This window comes from Triticum dicoccoides, chromosome 5B, assembly GCF_002162155.2.
Source record: "Triticum dicoccoides isolate Atlit2015 ecotype Zavitan chromosome 5B, WEW_v2.0, whole genome shotgun sequence".
NCBI lineage: Eukaryota > Viridiplantae > Streptophyta > Magnoliopsida > Poales > Poaceae > Triticum > Triticum dicoccoides.
The window spans coordinates 395427344-395446484 of NC_041389.1; positions in this window are offsets into that span (position 1 = coordinate 395427344).

The window sequence follows — 19141 nt, forward strand, 5'->3', positions numbered from 1 at the left end:
CCTCTCCCCCTTCCTTCCCCCTCCTAGTAGGAGTAGGAAAGGAGGAGTCCTACTCCTACTAGGAGGAGGATTCCTCCTCCCTTGGCGCGCCCAAAGGGGCCGGCCGACCTCCCCCTCCCTCCTTTATATACGGGGGCAGGGGGCACCCCATAGACACACAAGTTGATCTACAGATCATTCCTTAGCCGTGTGCGGTGCCCCCCTCCACCATATTCCACCTCGGTCATATCGTCGCGGAGTTTAGGCGAAGCCCTGCGCCGGTAGAAAATCATCATCGTCACCACGCCGTCGTGCTGACGGAACTCATCCCCGAAGCTTTGCTGGATCGGAGCCCGGGGATCGTCATCGAGCTGAACGTGTGCTGAACTCGGAGGTGCCATACGTTCGGTGCTTGGATCGGTCGGATCGTGAAGACGTACGACTACATCAACCACGTTGTCATAACGCTTCCGCTTACGGTCTACGAGGGTACGTGGACGAACACTCTCCCCTCTCGTTGCTATGCCGTCACCATGATATTGCGTGTGCGTAGGAAAATTTTGAAATTACTACGTTACCCAACAGTGGCATCCGAGCCAGGTTTTATGCGTAGATGTCATATGCACGAGTAGAACGCAAGTGAGTTGTGGGCGATATAAGTCATACTGCTTACCAGCATGTCATACTTTGGTTCGGCGGTATTGTGAGATGAAGCGGCCTGGACCGACATTACGCGTACGCTTACGCGAGACTGGTTTCACCGCTACGAGCACTCGTTGCTTAAAGGTGACCGGCGGGTGTCTGTCTCTCTCACTTTAGCTGAATCGAGTGTGGCTATGCCCGGTCCTTGCGAAGGTTAAAACAACACCAACTTGACAAACTATCATTGTGGTTTTTGATGCGTAGGTAAGAACGGTTCTTGCTAAGCCCGTAGCAGCCACGTAAAACTTGCAACAACAAAGTAGAGGACGTCTAACTTGTTTTTGCAAGGCATGTTGTGATGTGATATGGTCAAGACATGATGCTATATTTTATTGTATGAGATGATCATGTTTTGTAACCGAAGTTATCGGCAACTGGCAGGAGCCATATGGTTGTCGCTTTATTTTATGAAATGCAAACGCCCTGTAATTGCTTTACTTTATCACTAAGCGGTAGCGATAGTCGTAGAAGCAATAGATGGCGTAACGACAACGATGCTACGATGAAGATCAAGGTGTCGCGCCGGTGACGATGGTGATCACGACGGTGCTTCGGAGATGGAGATCACAAGCACAAGATGATGATGGCCATATCATATCACTTATATTGATTGCATGTGATGTTTATCCTTTATGCATCTTATCTTGCTTTGATTGACGGTAGCATTTTAAGATGATCTCTCACTAAAATTATCAAGAAGTGTTCTCCCTGAGTATGCACCGTTGCCAAAGTTCGTCGTGCCCAGACACCACGTGATGATCGGGTGTGATAAGCTCTACGTCCATCTACAATGGGTGCAAGACAGTTTTGCACACGTGGAATACTCAGGTTAAACTTGACGAGCCTAGCATATGCAGATATGGCCTCGGAACACGGAGACCGAAAGGTCGAGCGTGAATCATACAGTAGATATGATCAACATAGTGATGTTCACCATTGAAAACTACTCCATCTCACGTGATGATCGGTTATGGTTTAGTTGATTTGGATCACGTGATCACTTAGATGACTAGAGAGATGTCTGTCTAAGTGGGAGTTCTTAAGTAATATGATTAATTGAACCTAAGTTTATCATGAACTTAGTACCTGATAGTATTTTGCTTGTCTATGTTTGTTTGTAGATAGATGGCTCGTGCTGTTGTTCTGTTGAATTTTAATGTGTTCCTTGAGAAAGCAAAGTTGAAAGATGATGGTAGCAATTACACGGACTGGGTCCGTAACCTGAGGATTATCCTCATTGCTGCACAGAAAAGTTACGTCCTGGAAGCACCGATGGGTGCCAGGCCTGTTGCTGATGCAACTGACGACGTTAAGAACGTCTGGCAGAGCAAAGCTGATGACTACTCTATAGTTCAGTGTGCCATGCTTTACGGCTTAGAACCGGGTCTTCAACGACATTTTGAACGTCATGGAGCATATGAGATGTTCCAGGAGTTGAAGTTAATATTTCAAGCAAATGCCCGGATTGAGAGATACGCAGTCTCCAATAAGTTCTAGAGCTGCAAGATGGAGGAGAATAGTTCTGTTAGTGAGCATATACTCAAAATGTCTGGGTATAATAATCACTTGATTCAACTGGGAGTTAATCTTCCAGATGATAGCGTCATTGACAGAATTCTCCAATCACTGCCACCAAGCTACAAGAGCTTTGTGATGAACTATAATATGCAAGGGATGAACAAGACTATTCCCGAGCTCTTCGCAATGCTAAAAGCTGCGGAGGTAGAAATCAAGAAGGAGCATCAAGTGTTGATGGTCAACAAGACCACTAGTTTCAAGAAAAAGGGCAAAGGGAAGAAGAAGGGGCACTTCAAGAAGAACAGCAAGCAAGTTGCTGCTCAAGAGAAGAAACCCAAGTCTGGACCTAAGCCTGAAACTGAGTGCTTCTACTGCAAGCAGACTGGTCACTGGAAGCGGAACTGCCCCAAGTATTTGGCGGATAAGAAGGATGGCACAGTGAACAAAGGTATATGTGATATACATGTTATTGATGTGTACCTAACTAGAGCTCGTAGTAGCACCTGGGTATTTGATACTGGTTCTGTTGCTAATATTTGCAACTCGAAACAGGGACTACGGAATAAGCGAGCACTAGCCAAGGACGAGGTGACGATGCGCGTGGGAAACGGTTCCAAAGTCGATGTGATCGCGGTCGGCACACTACCTCTACATCTACCTTAGGGATTAGTTTTAGACCTGAATAATTGTTATTTGGTGCCAGCGTTGAGCATGAACATTATATCTGGATCTTGTTTGATGCGAGATGGTTATTCATTTAAATCAGAGAATAATGGTTGTTCTATTTATATGAGTAATATCTTTTATGGTCATGCACCCTTGAAGAGTGGTCTATTTTTATTAAATCTCGATAGTAGTGATACACATATTCATAGTGTTGAAACCAAAAGATGCAGAGTTAATAATGATAGTGCAACTTATTTGTGGCACTGCCGTTTGGGTCATATCGGTGTAAAGCGCATGAAGAAACTCCATATTGATGGACTTTTGGAATCACTTGATTATGAATCACTTGGTACTTGCGAACCGTGCCTTATGGGCAAGATGACTAAAACGCCGTTCTCCGGAACTATGGAGCGAGCAACTGATTTGTTGGAAATCATACATACTAATGTTTGTGGCCCAATGAATGTTGAGGCTCGCGGCGGGTATTGTTATTTTCTCACCTTCACAGATGATTTGAGCAGATATGGGTATATCTACTTGATGAAACACAAGTCTGAAACATTTGAAAAGTTCAAAGAATTTCAGAGTGAAGTGGAAAATCATCATAACAAGAAAATAAAGTTTCTACGATCTGATCATGGAGGAGAGTATTTGAGTTATGAGTTTGGCCTACACTTGAAACAATGTGGAATAGTTTCGCAACTCACGCCACCTGGAACACCACAACGAAATGGTGTGTCCGAACGTCGTAATCGTACTTTACTGGATATGGTGCGATCTATGATGTCTCTTACTGATTTACCACTATCATTTTGGGGTTATGCTTTAGAGACGGCCGCATTCACGTTAAATAGGGCACCATCAAAATCCGTTGAGACGACGCCTTATGAACTGTGGTTTGGCAAGAAACCAAAGTTGTCGTTTCTTAAAGTTTGGGGCTGCGATGCTTATGTGAAGAAACTTCAACCAGATAAGCTCGTACCTAAATCGGAGAAATGTGTCTTCATAGGATACCCAAAATAGACTATTGGGTACACTTTCTATCACAGATCCGAAGGCAAGACATTCGTTGCTAAGAATGGATCCTTTCTAGAGAAGGAGTTTCTCTCGAAAGAAGTGAGTGGGAGGAAAGTAGAACTTGATGAGATAACTGTATCTACTCCCTTATTGGAAAGTAGTTCATCACGAGAACCGGTTCCTATGACAACTACATCAATTAGTGAGGAAGCTAATGATAATGATCATGAAACTTCAGATCAAGTTTCTACTGAACCTCGTAGGTCTACCAGAGTAAGATCCGCACTAGAATGGTACGGTAATCCTATTCAGGAAGTCATGTTACTTGACCATGATGAACCTACAAACTATGAGGAAGCGATGATGAGCCCGGATTCCGCAAAATGGCTAGAAGCCATGAAATCTGAGATGGGATCCATGTATGAAAACAAAGTATGGACTTTGGTTGACTTGCCCGATGATCGGCAAGCCATTGAGAATAAATGGATCTTTAAGAAGAAGACTGACGCTGATGGTAATATAACTGTCTATAAAGCTCGACTTGTTGCAAAAGGTTTTCGACAAGTTCAAGGGGTTGACTACGATGAGACTTTCTCACCCGTAGCGATGCTTAAGTCCGTCCGAATCATGTTAGCTATTGATGCATTTCATGATTATGAAATTTGGCAAATGGATGTCAAGATTGCATTCTTGAATGGATTTCTAGAAGAAGAGTTGTATATGATGCAGCCAGAAGGTTTTGTTGATCCAAAAGGTGCTGACAAAGTGTGCAAGCTCCAGCGTTCCATTTATGGACTAGTGCAAGCATCTCGGAGTTGGAATAAACGCTTTGATAGTGTGATCAAAGCATATGGTTTTATAAAGACTTTCGGAGAAGCCTATATTTACAAGAAAGTGAGTGGGAGCTCTGTAGCATTTCTAATTTTATATGTAGATGACATATTATTAATTGGAAATGATATAGAATTTCTGGATAGCATAAAAGGATACTTGAATAAAAGTTTTTCGATGAAAGACCTCGGTGAAGCTGCTCACATATTGGGCATCAAGATCTATAGAGATAGATCAAGACGCTTAATAGGACTTTCACAAAGCACATACCTTGACAAAATTTTGAAAAAGTTCAAAATGGACCAGGCAAAGAAAGGATTCTTGCCTGTGCTACAAGGTGTGAAGTTGAGTCAAACTCAATGCCCGACCACAGCAGAAGATAGAGAGAAAATGAAAAATGTTCCCTATGCTTCAGCCATAGGCTCTATCATGTATGCAATGCTGTGTACCAGACCTGACGTATGCTTAGCAGTAAGCTTGGCAGGAAGGTTCCAAAGTAATCCAGGAGTGGATCACTGGACAGCGGTCAAGAACATCCTGAAATACCTGAAAAGGACTAAGGATATGTTTCTCGTATATGGAGGTGACAAAGAGCTAGTCGTAAACAGTTACGTCGATGCAAGCTTTGACACTGATCCGGATGATTCTAAATCGCAAACCGGATACGTGTTTTTATTAAATGGTGGAGCTGTAAGTTGGTGCAGTTCTAAACAAAGCGTCGTAGCAGGATCTACATGTGAAGCAGAGTACATAGCTGCTTCGGAAGCAGCAAATGAAGGAGTCTGGATGAAGGAGTTCATTTCCGATCTAGGTGTCATACCTAGTGCATCGGGACCAATGAAGATCTTCTGTGACAATACTGGTGCAATTGCCTTGGCAAAGGAATCCAGATTTCACAAGAGGACCAAGCACATCAAGAGACGCTTCAATTCCATTCAGGACCAAGTCCAATGGGAGACATAGGGATTTGCAAGATACATACGGATCTGAATGTTGCAGACCCGTTGACTAAGCCTCTCTCACGAGCAAAACATGATCAGCACCAAGACTCCATGGGTGTTAGAATCATTACTATGTAATCTAGATTATTGACTCTAGTGCAAGTGGGAGACTGAAGGAAATATGCCCTAGAGGCAATAATAAAGTTATTATTTATTTCCTCATATCATGATAAATGTTTATTATTCATGCTAGAATTGTATTAACCGGGAACATGATACATGTGTGAATACATAGACGACAAACATAAAGTCACTAGTATGCCTCTACTTGACTAGCTCATTAATCAAAGATGGTTATGTTTCCTAACCATAGACATGTGTTGTCATTTGATTAATGGGATCACATCATTAGGATAATGATGTGATTGACATGACCCATTCCGTTAGCCTAGCACTTGATCGTTTAGTATATTGCTATTGCTTTCTTCATGACTTATACAAAGTTCCTGCAACTATGAGATTGTGCAACTCCCGTTTTCCGGAAGAACACTTTGTGTGCTACCAAACGTCACAACGTAACTGGGTGGTTATAAAGGTGCTCTACAGGTGTTTCCGAAGGTACATGTTGAGTTGGCATAATTCGAGATTAGGTTTTGTCACTCCGATTGGCGGAGAGGTATCTCTGGGCCCTCTCGGTAATACTCATCACCTAAGCCTTGCAAGCATTGTAACTAATGAGTTAGTTATAAGATGATGTGTTACAGAACGAGTAAAGAGACTTGCCGGTAACGAGATTGAACTAGGTATTGGATACCGACGATCAAAAAATCTCGGGCAAGTAACATACCGATGACAAAGGGAACAACGTATGTTGTTATGCAGTTTGACCGATAAAGATCTTCGTAGAATATGTAGGAACCAATATGGGCATCCAGGTCCCGCTATTGGTTATTGACCGAGAATGGTTCTAGGTCATGTGTACATAGTTCTCGAACCCGTAGGGTCCGCACGCTTAACGTTACGATGACAGTTTTATTATGAGTTTATAAGTTTTGATGTACCGAAGTTTGTTCGGAGTCCCGGATGTGATCACGGACATGACGAGGAGTCTCGAAATGGTCGAGACATAAAGATTGATATATTCGGACACCGGAAGTGTTCCGGGTGATTTCGGAGAAAACCGGAGTGCCGGGGGGGGGGGGTTACCGGAAACCTCCGGGAGAGTATTGGGCCTTATGGGCTTTAGGGGAAAGGAGAGAGGGGCGGCAAGCATGGGCCGCGCGCCCCCTCCACCCTCTGGTCTGAATTGGACTAGGAGGGGGGGCGGCGCCCCCCCTCTTTCCTTCCCCCTCTCCCCCTTCCTTCCCCCTCCTAGTAGGAGTAGGAAAGGAGGAGTCCTACTCCTACTAGGAGGAGGATTCCTCCTCCCTTGGCACGCCCAAAGGGGCCGTCCGGCCTCCCCCTCCCTCCTTTATATACGGGGGCAGGGGGCACCCCATAGACACACAAGTTGATCTACAGATCGTTCCTTAGCCGTGTGCGGTGCCCCCCTCCACCATATTCCACCTCGGTCATATCGTCGCAGAGTTTAGGTGAAGCCCTGCGCCGGTAGAACATCATCATCGTCACCACGCCGTCGTGCTGACGGAACTCATCCCCGAAGCTTTGCTGGATCGGAGCCCGGGGATCGTCATCGAGCTGAACGTGTGCTGAACTCGGAGGTGCCGTACGTTCAGTGCTTGGATCGGTCGGATCATGAAGACGTACGACTACATCAACCGCGTTGTCATAACGCTTCCGCTTACGGTCTACGAGGGTACGTGGACAAACACTCTCCCCTCTCGTTGCTATGCCATCACCATGATATTGCGTGTGCGTAGGAAAATTTTGAAATTACTACGTTACCCAACACTTGAGGCCTCTCTGTCACGACCACGGGGTGGTCGATCAGCCGTATTGTTTCCTGGTGAAGCGGGATCATATGCCTCCACCTCTAATCGGGGGAGCAGCTTACGTTTGGGGTAGCTTTTGGAGGGGCGTTCGAGTTCATGCTCTTCGGCCGCGAGGACTTCGGTCCATCTGTCGGCTAGCAGATCTTGATCAGCTCTAAGCTGCTGCTGCTTTTTCTTGAGGCTGTTTGCCGTGGTCATAAGCCTGCGTTTGAAATGCTCTTGTTTGACGGGATCCTCAAGCACGACGAATTCGTCGTCGTCGAGGATTTGCCTTGTCTCCGGAGGGAGGCATATAGTCCTCTACCTCTTCTTCGGCCGCTCTCTCATGAGGGCTGGCGTCCCCCTCCTCCTGTGCTGGATCTTGCTGGAGTGGGTTGTCTTCGGCGCTATCCGGTGTATTATTGTCTCCGGTGCCGGAATCCTCATTCTTGCTATGGCGGGATTTAGAGCGGCGCCACTGAAGCCGGCGCTTGGGCTGTTTCTTGGAGGGGTCATCCTCCGCTATTCCTTCGCCGTTCCCATCCTTTGGGATATCCACCATGTATATGTCGTATGAAGAGGTGGCTTTCCAGTGCCCGGTGGGCGCTGGTTCTTGGTCGTCTCCGGCATCGTCGTCCATACCGTCGATGTCCTCAGAGTCATAATCTAGCATGTCAGTTAGATCGTCGACAGTGGCTACCAAGTGGGTGGTGGGTGGGCTCTGAATTTCTTCGTCGTCCGCATCCCAACCGTCCTGGCCACAGTCCGGCCAGGCCTCTCCTGATAACGAGAGGTACTTTAGCGAACTCAAGATGTCGCCAAAAGGTGAGTGTTGAAAGATGTCCGCCGCGGTGAACTCCATGATCGGCGCCCAATCGGATTCGACTGGAGGGGGCGCGGGAGGTCCGAAGTCCGGCAAGGAGTCCGGCACCTCGGAGTCACGAGCTTCATGGGGGACAAGATCGGTGTTCGGCTCTATCGCCGTAGAGTTTGCAGCCCCCGAGGTGGTGTCTAGCCATCCATCCTTGGTCTGCGCGGCCGGCTCCGAGTCGAAGATCGGAGCGGGTTCGAGTGCGGCCTCCAGGGTACTGTCCGGCTGCAGAGCTAAATCATGCCCATCGTGACAGTACGGCACGCTCGGCTGTGGCTCGAATCCGTCGAGGATCAAGTCCCCGCGGATGTCAGCCGTGAAGTTCAAGCTTCCAAATTTGACCTGACGGCCAGGGGCGTAGCCTTCGATCTGCTCCAGCTGGCCAAGCGAATTGGCCTGCAGTGCGAAGCCGCCGAATATGAAGATCTATCCCGGGAGGAAGGTCTCACCCTAGACTGCATCGTCGTTGATGATCGAAGAAGCCATCGAGCCTATCGGTGACGACACAGAGGAACTCTCAATGAAAGCACCAATGTCGGTGTCAAAACCGGCGGATCTCGGGTAGGGGGTCCCGAATTGTGCGTCTAGGCGGATGGTAACAGGAGACGAGGGACACGATGTTTTTACCCAGGTTCGGGCCCTCTTGATGGAGGTAAAACCCTACGTCCTGCTTGATTAATATTGATGATGTGGGTTACAAGAGTAGATCTACCACGAGATCGAGGAGGCTAAACCCTAGAAGCTAGCCTATGGTATGATTGTTGTTCGTCCTACGGACTAAAGCCATCCGGTTTATATAGACACCGGAGATGGCTAGGGTTACACAGAGTCGGTTACAAAGGTAGGAGATCTACATATCCGTATCGCCAAGCTTGCCTTCCATGCCAAGGAAAGTCCCATCCGGACACGGGACAAAGTCTTCAATCTTGTATCTTCATAGTCTTGGAGTCCGGCCGATGATGATAGTTCGGCTATCCGGACACCCCCTAGTCCGGAACTCCCTCACTGAGCCTGTACAATTGGCTTCTACACCTGGTATGACGCCTTTAAAGGTCGTCTTGGTAGGTTTAATCCTTGAGGGGTCTATGCCCATTTTCCGCACTGTATCCTGATAAAGCAGGTTCAGGCTGCTGCCGCCGTCCATCAGGACTCTGGTGAGGTGAAATCCATCGACGATTGGGTCTAGGACCAATGCAGCAAATCCGCCATGGCGGATGCTGGTGGGGTGGTCTCTTCGGTCAAAAGTGATCGGGCAGGAGGACCATGGATTGAACTTCGGGGCAACTGGCTCCATCGCGTATACATCCCTGAGTGCACGCTTCCGCTCCCTTTTGGGTATGTGCGTTGCGTATATCATGTTCACCGTCCGCACCTGTGGGGGGAAACCCTTCTGTCCTCTATTGTTCGGCGGTCGGGTCTCTTCCTCGTCATCGCTATGCAGCCCCTTGTCATTGTTTTCGGCAATTAACTTGCCTGCCTACTTGAATACCCAACAGTCCCTGTTGGTGTGGTTGGCTGGTTTTTCGGGGGTGCCGTGTATCTGGCACGAGTGGTCGAGTATTTGGTCCAAATTGGACGGACCCGGAGTAGTTCTTTTGAATGGCTTTTTCCGCTGACCGGGTTTAGAGCCTCTGAATCCGGCATTGACTGTCGTATTCTCACTATTGTCGCCGTTGATGCGGCGTTTGTTTTTGTTACGACGCGACCTGCCATTTCGGTCCTTGAAATCCGGACTGCCAGAATTTTTGCTGAAGTTGTTGCTGCGTGCTAGCCAGCTGTCCTCACCCGCGCAGAAGCGGGTCATGATGATGTGAGGGCTGCCATGGATTTCTGTTGGAAATATGCCCTAGAGGCAATAATAAAAGTATTATTATATTTCATTGTTCATGATAATTGTCTTTTATTCATGCTATAACTGTATTATCCGGAAATCGTAATACACGTGTGAATACTTAGACCACACTATGTCCCTGGTAAGCCTCTAGTTGACCAGCTCATTGTGATCAACAGATAGTCATGGTTTCCTGACTATGGACATTGGATGTCGTTGATAACGGGATCACATCATTAGGAGAATGATGTGATGGACAAGACCCAATCATAAGCATAGCATAAAAGATCGTGTAGTTCGTTTTGCTAGAGCTTTGCAAGTGTCAAGTATCTCTTCCTTCGACCATGAGATCGTGTAACTCCCGGATACCGTAAGAATGCCTTGGGTGTACCAAACGTCACAACGTAACTGGGTAACTATAAAGGTACATTACAGGTATCTCCGAAAGTAGCTGTTGGGTTGACACGGATCGAGACTGGGATTTGTCACTCCGTATGACGGAGAGGTATCTCTGGGCCCACTCGGTAATGCATCATCATATTGAGCTCAATGTGACCAAGGTGTTGGACACGGGATCATGCATTACGGTACGAGTAAAGTGACTTGCCGGTAACGAGACTGGACAAGGTATTGGGATACCGACGATCGAGTCTCGGGTAAGTAACGTACCGATTGACAAAGGGAATTGCATACAGGGTTTGATCGAATCCTCGACATAGTGGTTCATCCGATGACAACATCGAGGAGCATGTGGGAGCCATCATGGGTATCCAGATCCCGCTGATGGTTATTGACTAAGAGAGTCTCGGTCATGTCTGCATGTCTCCCGAACCCGTAGGGTCTACACACTTAAGGTTCAGTTACGCTAGGGTTATAGGGATATGTATATGCAGTAACCCGAATGTTGTTCGGAGTCCCGGATGAGATCCCGGACGTCACGAGGAGTTCCGGAATGGTCCGGAGGTAAAGATTTATATATGGGAAGTCCTGTTTCGGGCATCGGGACAAGTTTCGGGGTTATCGGTATTGTACCGGGACCACCGGAAGGGTCCCGGGGGTCCACCGGGTGGGTCCACCTGTCCCGGGGGGCCACATGGGCTGTGTGGGGGTGCGCCTTGGCCTAATGGGCCAAGGGAACCAGCCCCACATAGGCCCATGCGCCTAGGGTTCAAGGGGGGCAAGAGTCCTAGGAGGGTAAGGCACCTCCTAGGTGCCTTGGGGGGAGGGAAAACCCCCCTTGGCCGCCGCACCCCCTAGGAGATTTGATCTCCTAGGGCCGGCCACCCCCCCTTGGCACCCCTATATATAGTGGGGGGAGAGGAGGGACTTCATACCTGAACGCCCTGGCCTTTGGTTGCCTCCTTCTCCCTCCCCAACACCTCCTCCACCTCCATAGTGCTTAGCGAAGCTCTGCCGGAGTACTGCAGCTCCACCAACACCACGCCGTCGTGCTGCTGCTGGTGCCATCTCCCTCAACCTCTCCTCCCTTCCTTTCTGGATCAAGAAGGAGGAGACGTGGCTGTTCCGTACGTGTGTTGAACGCGGAGGTGCCGTCCGTTCGGCGCAGGTCATCGGTGATTTGGATCACGTCGAGTACGACTACATCATCACCTTGCAAGCTTCCGCACGCGATCTACAAGTGGTATGTAGATGCAAACTCTCTCCCTAGACTCGTTGCTTAGATGAACTCATAGATGGATCTTGGTGAAACCGTAGGAAAAATTTTAATTTTCTGCAACGTTCCCCAACAGTGGCATCATGAGCTAGGTCTATGCGTAGTTCTCTTTGCACGAGTAGAACACAACTTTGTTGTGGGCGTGGATTTTGTCATCTTACTTGCCTCTACTAGTCTTTTCTTGCTCAACGGTATTGTGGGATGAAGCGGCCCGGACCAACCTTACACGTACACTTACGTGAGACCGGTTCCACCGACTGACATGCACAAGTTGCATAAGGTGGCTGGCGGGTGTCTGTCTCTCCCACCTTAGTTGGAGCGGAATCAATGAACAGGGCCCTTATGAAGGGTAAATAGAAGTTGACAAAATCACGTTGTGGTGATTCGTAGGTAAGAAAACGTTCTTGCTAGAACCCAATTGCAGCCACGTAAAAGATGCAACAACAATTAGAGGACGTCTAACTTGTTTTTGCAGCGATTGATCATGTGATGTGATATGGCCAGAAGTTGTGATGAATGATGAATTGTGATGTATGAGATCATGTTCTTTGTAATAGGATTCACGACTTGCATGTCGATGAGTATGACAACCGGCAGGAGCCATAGGAGTTGTCATTATTTTTTTGTATGACCTGCGTGTCATTGAATAACGTCATGTAAACTACTTTACTTTATTGCTAAACGTTAGTCATAGAAGTAGAAGTAGTCGTTGGCGTGACAACTTCATGAAGACACGATGATGGAGATCATGATGATGGAGATCATGATGATGGAGATCATGGTGTCAAGCCGGTGACAAGATGATCATGGAGCCCCGAAGATGAAGATCAATGGAGCTATATGATATTGGCCATATCATGTCACAACTATATAATTGCATGTGATGTTTATTATGTATTATGCATCTTGTTTACTTAGGACGACGGTAGTAAATAAGATGATCCCTTATAAAATTTCAAGAAGTGTTCTCCCCTAACTGTGCACCGTTGCTACAGTTCGTCGTTTCTAAGCACCACGTGATGATCGGGTGTGATGGATTCTTACGTTCACATACAACGGGTGTAAGACAGTTTTACACAGCGAAAACACTTAGGGTTAACTTGACGAGCCTAGCATGTGCAGACATGGCCTCGGAACACGGAGACCGAAAGGTCGAACACGAGTCGTATGGAAGATACGATCAACATGAAAATTTTCACCGACGATGACTAGTCCGTCTCACGTGATGATCGGACACGGGCTAGTCGACTCGGATCGTGTAACACTTAGATGACTAAAGGGATGTCTAATCTAAGTGGGAGTTCATAATTTGATTAGAACTTTATTATCATGAACTTAGTCTAAAACCTTTGCAAATATGTCTTGTAGATCAATGGCCAACGCTAATGTCAACATGAACTTCAACGCGTTCCTAGAGAAAACCAAGCTGAAAGATGATGGCAGCAACTATACGGACTGGGTCCGGAACCTGAGGATCATCCTCATAGCTGCCAGGAAACAATATGTCCTAGAAGGACCGCTAGGTGACGCTCCCGTCCCAGAGAACCAAGACATTATGAATGCTTGGCAGTCTCGCGCTGATGATTACTCCCTCGTTCAGTGCGGCATGCTTTACAGCTTAGGACCGGGGCTCCAAAAGCGTTTTGAGCATCACGGAGCATATGAGATGTTCGAAGAGCTGAAACTAGTTTTCCAAGCTCATGCCCGGGTCGAGAGATATGATGTCTCCGACAAGTTCTACAGTTGTAAGATGGAGGAAAACAGTTCTGTCAGTGAGCACATCCTAAAGATGTCTGGGTTGCACAACCGTATGACCCAGCTGAACATTAACCTCCCAGATGAGGCGGTCATTGACAGAATCCTCCAGTCGCTCCCACCAAGCTACAAGAGCTTTGTGATGAACTACAACATGCAGGGAATGGAAAAGACCATTCCTGAAGTGTTCTCGATGCTGAAGTCAGCAGAGGCTGAAATCAAGAAAGAACATCAAGTGTTGATGGTCAATAAGACCACTAAGTTCAAGAAGGGCAAGGGTAAGAAGAACTTCAAGAAGGAAGGCAAAGATGTTGCCGCGCCTGGTAAGCCAGTTACCGGGAAGAAGTCAAAGAATGGACCCAAGCCTGAGACTGAGTGCTTTTATTGCAAGGGGAAGGGTCACTGGAAGCGGAACTGCCCCAAATACTTAGCGGATAAGAAGGCCGGCAACACCAAAGTTATATTTGATATACATGTGATTGATGTGTACCTTACCAGTACTCGTAGTAACTCCTGGGTATTTGATACCGGTGCCGTTGCTCATATTTGTAACTCACAGCAGGAGCTGCGGAATAAACGGAGACTGGCGAAGGACGAGGTGACGATGCGCGTCAGGAATGGTTCCGGAGTCGATGTGATCGCCGTCGGCACGCTGCCTCTACATTTACCTACGGGATTAGTTTTGAACCTTAATAATTGTTATTTAGTGCCAAGTTTGAGCATGAACATTGTATCTGGATCTCGTTTAATACGAGATGGCTACTCATTTAAGTCTGAGAATAATGGTTGTTCGATTTATATGAGAGATATGTTTTATGGTCATGCTCCGATGGTCAATGGTTTATTCTTAATGAATCTCGAGCGTAATATTACACATGTTCATAGTGTAGATGCCAAAAGATTTAAAGTTGATAACGATAGTCCCACATACTTGTGGCACTGCCGCCTTGGTCACATTGGTGTCAAGCGCATGAAGAAGCTCCATGCCGATGGACTTTTAGAGTCTCTTGATTATGAATCGTTTGACACGTGCGAACCATGCCTCTTAGGCAAAATGACCAAGACTCCATTCTCCGGAACAATGGAGCGAGCAACCAACTTGTTGGAAATCATACATACCGATGTGTGCGGTCCAATGAGCGTTGAGGCTCGCGGAGGATATCGTTATGTTCTTACCCTCACAGATGACTTGAGTAGATATGGGTATGTCTACTTAATGAAACACAAGTCTGAGACCTTTGAAAAGTTCAAGGAATTTCAGAATGAGGTGGAGAATCAACGTGACCGAAAGATAAAATTCTTACGATCAGATCGTGGAGGAGAATACTTAAGTCACGAATTTGGTACACACTTAAAGAAATGTGGAATCGTTTCACAGCTCACGCCGCCTGGAACACCTCGGCGAAACGGTGTGTCCGAACGTCGTAATCGCACTCTATTGGATATGGTGCGGTCTATGATGTCTCTTACCGATTTACCGCTATCATTTTGGGGATACGCTCTAGAGACAGCTACATTCACTTTAAATAGGGCACCGTCTAAATCCGTTGAGACGACACCGTATGAATTATGGTTTGGAAAGAAACCTAAGCTGTCGTTTCTAAAAGTTTGGGGATGCGAAGCTTATGTCAAGAAACTTCAACCTGAAAAGCTCGAACCCAAGTCGGAAAGATGCGTATTCATAGGATACCCTAAGGAAACTATAGGGTATACCTTCTACTTAAGATCCGAAGGCAAGATCTTTGTTGCCAAGAACGGATGCTTTCTGGAAAAAGAGTTTCTCTCGAAAGAAGTAAGTGGGAGGAAAGTAGAACTCGATGAAGTACTACCTCTTGAGCGGGATAGTGACGCAGCACAGGAAACCATTCCTGTGATGCCCACACCAACTGAAGAGGAAAACCATGATAATGATCAAGGTACTTCGGATCAAGTTACTGCTGAACTTCGTAGGTCCACAAGGACACGTTCCGCACCAGAGTGGTACGGCAACCCTGTCCTGGAAATCATGTTGTTAGACAACAATGAACCTTCGAACTATGAAGAAGCAATGATGGGCCCGGATTCCAACAAATGGCTTGAAGCCATGAAATCCAAGATAGAATCCATGTATGAAAACAAAGTATGGACTTTGACAGACTTGCCCGATGATCGGCGAGCGATAGAAAACAAATGGATCTTTAAGAAGAAGACGGACGCGGATGGTAATGTTACCATCTATAAAGCTCGACTTGTCGCTAAGGGTTATCGACAGGTTCAAGGGATTGACTACGACGAGACATTCTCTCCCGTAGCGAAGCTAAAGTCCGTCCGAATCATGTTAGCAATTGCCGCATACTATGATTATGAGATATGGCAGATGGACGTCAAAACAGCATTCCTTAACGGGCATCTTAAGGAAGAACTGTATATGATGCAGCCGGAAGGTTTTGTCGATCCTCAGAACGCTAACAAAGTATGCAAGCTCCAGCGATCCATTTATGGACTGGTGCGAGCATCTCGGAGTTGGAACATTCGCTTTGATGAGATGATCAAAGCGTTTGGATTTATGCAGACTTATGGAGAAGCCTGCGTTTACAAGAAAGTGAGTGGGAGCTCTGTAGCATTTCTCATATTATATGTAGATGACATACTCCTGATGGGAAATAATATAGAATTTCTGGACAGCATTAAGGCCTACTTGAATAAGTGTTTTTCAATGAAGAACCTTGGAGAAGCTGCTTATATATTAGGCATCAAGATCTATAGAGATAGATCGAGACGCCTCATAGGTCTTTCACAAAGTACATACCTTGATAAGATTTTGAAGAGATTCAGAATGGATCAGTCCAAGAAGGGGTTCTTGCCTATGTTACAAGGTATGAGACTGAGCTCAGCTCAGTCACCGACCACGGCAAAAGATAAAGAAGAGATGAGTGTCATCCCCTATGCTTCAGCCATAGGATCTATTATGTATGCCATGCTGTGTACCAGACCCGATGTAAACCTTGCCGTAAGTTTGGTAGCAAGATACCAAAGTAATCCCGGCAAGGAACACTGGACAGCGGTCAAGAATATCCTGAAGTACCTGAAAAGGACAAAGGACATGTTTCTCGTTTATGGAGGAGACGAAGAGCTCGTCGTAAAGGGTTACGTCGACGCTAGCTTCGACTCAGATCCGGATGACTCTAAGTCACAAACCGGATACGTGTCTATGTTGAATGGTGGAGCAGTAAGCTGGTGCAGCTGCAAGCAGAGCGTCGTGGCGGGATCTACGTGTGAAGCGGAGTACATGGCAGCCTCGGAGGCAGCACATGAAGCGATTTGGGTGAAGGAGTTCATCACCGACCTAGGAGTCATACCCAATGCGTCGGGGCCGATCAAACTCTTCTGTGACAACACTGGAGCTATTGCCCTCGCAAAGGAGCCCAGGTTTCACAAGAAGACCAGGCACATCAAGCGTCGTTTCAACTCCATCCGTGAAAATGTTCAAGATGGAGACATAGAGATTTGCAAAGTGCACACGGATCTGAATGTCGCAGATCCGCTGACTAAACCTCTCTCGCGTGCAAAACATGATCAACACCATAACTCTATGGGTGTTAGATTCATCACAATGTAACTAGATTGGTGACTCTAGTGCAAGTGGGAGACTGTTGGAAATATGCCCTAGAGGCAATAATAAAAGTATTATTATATTTCATTGTTCATGATAATTGTCTTTTATTCATGCTATAACTGTATTATCCGGTAATCGTAATACACGTGTGAATACTTAGACCACACTATGTCCCTGGTAAGCCTCTAGTTGACCAGCTCATTGTGATCAACAGATAGTCATGGTTTCCTGACTATGGACATTGGATGTCGTTGATAACGGGATCACATCATTAGGAGAATGATGTGATGGACAAGACCCAATCCTAAGCATAGCATAAAAGATCGTGTAGTTCGTTTTGCTAGAGCTTTGCAAGTGTCAAGTATCTCTTCCTTCGACCATGAGATCGTGTAACTCCCGGATACCGTAAGAATGCCTTGGGTGTACCAAACGTCACAACGTAACTAGGTGACTATAAAGGTACATTACAGGTATCTCCGAAAGTAGCTGTTGGGTTGACACGGATCGAGACTGGGATTTGTCACTCCGTATGACGGAGAGGTATCTCTGGGCCCACTCGGTAATGCATCATCATATTGAGCTCAATGTGACCAAGGTGTTGGACACGGGATCATGCATTATGGTACGAGTAAAGTGACTTGCCGGTAACGAGACTGAACAAGGTATTGGGATACCGACGATCGAGTCTCGGGTAAGTAACGTACCGATTGACAAAGGGAATTGCATACAGGGTTTGATCGAATCCTCGACATAGTGGTTCATCCGATGACAACATCGAGGAGCATGTGGGAGCCATCATGGGTATCCAGATCCCGCTGATGGTTATTGACTAAGAGAGTCTCGGTCATGTCTGCATGTCTCCCGAACCCGTAGGGTCTACACACTTAAGGTTCAGTTACGCTAGGGTTATAGGGATATGTATATGCAGTAACCCGAATGTTGTTCGGAGTCCCGGATGAGATCCCGGACGTCACGAGGAGTTCCGGAATGGTCCGGAGGTAAAGATTTATATATGGGAAGTCCTGTTTCGGGCATCGGGACAAGTTTCGGGGTTATCGGTATTGTACCGGGACCACCAGAAGGGTCCCGGGGGTCCACCGGGTGGGTCCACCTGTCCCGGGGGGCCACATGGGCTGTAAGGGGGTGCGCCTTGGCCTAATGGGCCAAGGGCACCAGCCCCACATAAGCCCATGCGCCTAGGGTTCAAGGGGGCAAGAGTCCTAGGAGGGTAAGGCACCTCCTAGGTGCCTTGGGGGGAGGGAAAACCCCCCTTGGCCGCCGCACCCCCTAGGAGATTTGATCTCCTAGGGCCGGCCACCCCCCCTTGGCACCCCTATATATAGTGGGGGGAGAGGAGGGACTTCATACCTGAACGCCCTGGCCTTTGGTTGCCTCCTTCTTCCTCCCCAACACCTCCTCCACCTCCATAGTGCTTAGCGAAGCTCTGCCGGAGTACTGCAGCTCCACCAACACCACGCCGTCGTGCTGCTGCTGGTGCCATCTCCCTCAACCTCTCCTCCCTTCCTTGCTGGATCAAGAAGGAGGAGACGTGGCTGTTCCGTACGTGTGTTGAACGCGGAGGTGCCGTCCGTTCGGCGCAGGTCATCGGTGATTTGGATCACGTCGAGTACGACTACATCATCACCTTGCAAGCTTCCGCACGCGATCTACAAGTGGTATGTAGATGCAAACTCTCTCCCTAGACTCGTTGCTTAGATGAACTCATAGATGGATCTTGGTGAAACCGTAGGAAAAATTTTAATTTTCTGCAACGTTCCCCAACAATTTCGGCTTTTCCTGTCCCAGGTGCCGGGCAAGCCACTCGTCGC